At 42.5% G+C, this 3,166-nt stretch overlaps 1 pseudogene; it reads right to left on the bottom strand.

The window, feature by feature from the left end:
- Positions 1-262: 262 nt before the first annotated feature.
- Positions 263-1,886, bottom strand: LOC146344449 (methyl-CpG-binding domain protein 4-like; annotated as a pseudogene).
- Between the last annotated feature and the right edge of the window lie 1,280 nt (positions 1,887-3,166).

Consider the following 3,166-nt stretch of genomic DNA (forward strand, 5'->3'; position numbering starts at 1 on the left):
TTTTTCTTATTCTGCCATTTCACTTGTCAAACTATTTTTGCAGCACCTCTAGTGCTTCAGGCAGTGATGCTGGCTCTTTTGCAATACACACAAGGATCATAGAATAGTAGGGTTGGAAGGGGCCTACAAGGCCATCGAGTCCAACCCCCTATTTACAGTATCCAAAGTGTACAAATATGTATATAAAAAAGGAATGTTTGCGCTTATATTAACCAAGAGGGACAGCAGAAAGAGCAAGATATTTTTTAAAAATGAGACAGAGCTATTTATTAAGATTCAGTTTCTCATGATTTTCCCAAAGCCAGGTGTGATACATGTTCAACTTATGGTCTTGTGGCTGTAATTCTTTCCACTCATTGACAAAGAAGATCCTGTAAAAGTCATTTCCATATTTTCCAATCCCATGAAACTCAATGGGATACCTCCATTGTTTGACCAAGTACTCATCTGAAAATTTGATGATGGTCCTTACTCTGAGTTCATACAGGCCAAGAGGTTTAAGTAGCTCTGACATTTCCTCCTGGTCAGCAGCCCTTGCTATCGTAGGTGAAGGGTATTTCTTCAAAAATTCCCATAGCACAGGGATGGCCATTTTTCCTAGTCAGAAGAAGATGCTGAAGTCTTGTTCAGAAATATAGTTGCAATTAGAAGCTTCCATGGATCATGAAAGAGCGTTTCTTGAACCAAATTAAAAGGCGAGCGAGGCAGAGTCCATTTCCTAAAGGCCTTCCTTCTAGGTGGGCTTGGAGCTTCTTTGATGAATTTAGTGGGAAAATATGGACTGGTTTTCCTTCTTTCCACTTGGGTTCTTTGAACATGGTTCTCTTTTACTGATGTAAAACGTTTCTTATTAAATGTCTGTGAAACAGTAGCATCCACGTTGGGAGCAATTTTTAAATCTTGGCTCCCTGAAGGCACCCAATTTCTCTGCATTTCCAACTGTGAAAGGTTTTTATCAACGGCGACAGTGACTTCTACACTGCTGGGACCCTCAGCACATTTTAAATGTTCAGTGCTTGACTTGTGTTCCAAGAGAGCTGCAACTGGTTGAACCTGTAGCTCCAATTTCGGTTCAGAAAACAGCAGTTCATCCTTCAAGCACATTTTCCTTTTCCTTGAGCCTCTCTGGCATGCTTTGTGGTCACTGATATTATAACTATTAAAAATACATCCTGCATTCTTTCGTCTGGGTTTTTTTAACATTTTCAGTCACTTGCTTTTTATTTGATGGTCTTCTCTGTCTTTTGTTTTGGTCATCATCCAAATTCCTTGTTTCTGAATGGTTTCCGGCTTTCTTAATTTGAATCCTTCTTCCAACAGTACCATTTTGTTTGGCTTTGAAACAATAATCCTTTGAGTTATCTATAGCGAGCCCACCCTGTGAAGAGATGGAAATATCTTGCAGTTCTCCAGCATTGGTTTGAAGTTCCAAAATTTTATCTTGCAGAGAAGATTTATCCTCCCCTTCACTACTTTCTAGTCCAAGTTCTAGAATCTGGCTCCCAGAGATACAGCTGCATGCTTCCAACTCCACAGTTGTGGTGCTATATCCTTTAGTTCTTGATGGTGTACTCTTCTGAACAGAGGCTAACAAAATAAACGTCATAACTTCCTGCAGTTTTTCCACTCTGCCTTTGCTTTATTATCTTCTCCCATCCTTCCAGAACAGCTTTGTGACATAAGGGAGCCACGAGAGATACGGTAGTCTCCTCCTCTTTACACTGGGCATGACTTTCTGTGATGGATGCTGTCTCTTCTTTCTTGGAACCAAAACAGTCCCCTGGTGTTGTTATAAGTTGTGCCTTCTCTTTGTTTGCCTCTTCAGCCATGTGTGTATTGTTTTTATCACTGCTCTCAAGCTGCTCCGCTGCGCCCTGAACTGACATCTCGCATCACTTCTCTCGTACGTGTTCCTATTACGCATGCGCAATCCTACCACCCACACCCCTGAGAACAGACAAGCCCAGTGATGCTCCTTTCCCGCCAGGGAAACAAGGGGGCGGGTGCGCGTAGACAAAACGTAGACAAAATAAGTCTACGTTTTGGTGAAACTGTGATGGGCATCTATTGAACAGCACCCGTGAGAGTACCACACTCCCCCTTCTGCACTCAGAGTAGCTTTTTTGTTCTTAAATGTTTAAGTATTTGAAAACATGAGTGCTTATTCAGATAGTATCATGAAAGTATATGGTACTTCAGATAGTAATACAGGCAAATTTATTTATTTCATTTCTATTTTATTTTATTTATTTAAAATAGGCAGCAAAGGAGTTTTAAATCTAAGCTTCAGCAATGAGGGAGACAACAAAGGGAAGGAAAAGGGGAAGGAAAAACAGGAACAGATTAAAGTGCAGAAATGCAGGCCAACTACTAAGGGTTAATTTCAGTTGTGGAGGAGAAGAATGTGTCATCCTTAACACAAGACTTCTTGCAAGACTCAGCATTGTCACTGCCATTTGGGGGGGAGGGTGAAATTGACCAAGCCAGAATCTCCTTGCAAGGTGGTCAAACTAATTGTACCACTTCATGGAACAGAAACTGACTTGGTCACCCCAATGGATTATCTTCACTAGGAGAAGGACTGGGGGAATGTGACACTGCTCATTCTTCTTGACTTCTCAGTTACCAGGTTCACATGATCACCACAGTCCACTGTGGTTATTTAAGCCATGGTGGGTTGTGGCATGTGCCAGCATGTGCCAGATGACTTTTAAATATTCAAGCCACCACTGCGACTTATCATGTTGCCCAAACCCCGCGAGGGTGGGTCATAGGCATGGTTAACAAACTGCCCAGAACCCATGGGCTGGTTTAGGGTTGTGGGTAGTTTGTTTGGCTGTCATGACAAGCCATGGTTGTAGCTCGAATATTCATAATGGCTCCCTGCACGTGCTGCAGCCCACCATGGCTTCAGTAAGCCATGGTGGGCTGCTTGATTGGGCAAACCAGCCCAGTGGTTTACATTAACATCAACCCTCGTACATTCTGTAGTGCCTGTCAGCAATGGAAATTGGAGGCATATATCATATACCAGCAGTTCTGTTCTTATCTGGCAGACAGGTTCTAGAAGGTGGTGACCTGATCAAACATGGTGTCTTTATGTTGTGGAGTGCCTCAGGGTCTATATGAAACTGCTGGGGGAGATCATTCAGGAGTGAGGTGTTAT

The sequence above is a fragment of the Heloderma suspectum genome, chromosome 5 (assembly GCF_057233095.1).
Source record: "Heloderma suspectum isolate Gila_16-S chromosome 5, 16-S_ref, whole genome shotgun sequence".
NCBI classification, from domain to species: domain Eukaryota; kingdom Metazoa; phylum Chordata; class Lepidosauria; order Squamata; family Helodermatidae; genus Heloderma; species Heloderma suspectum.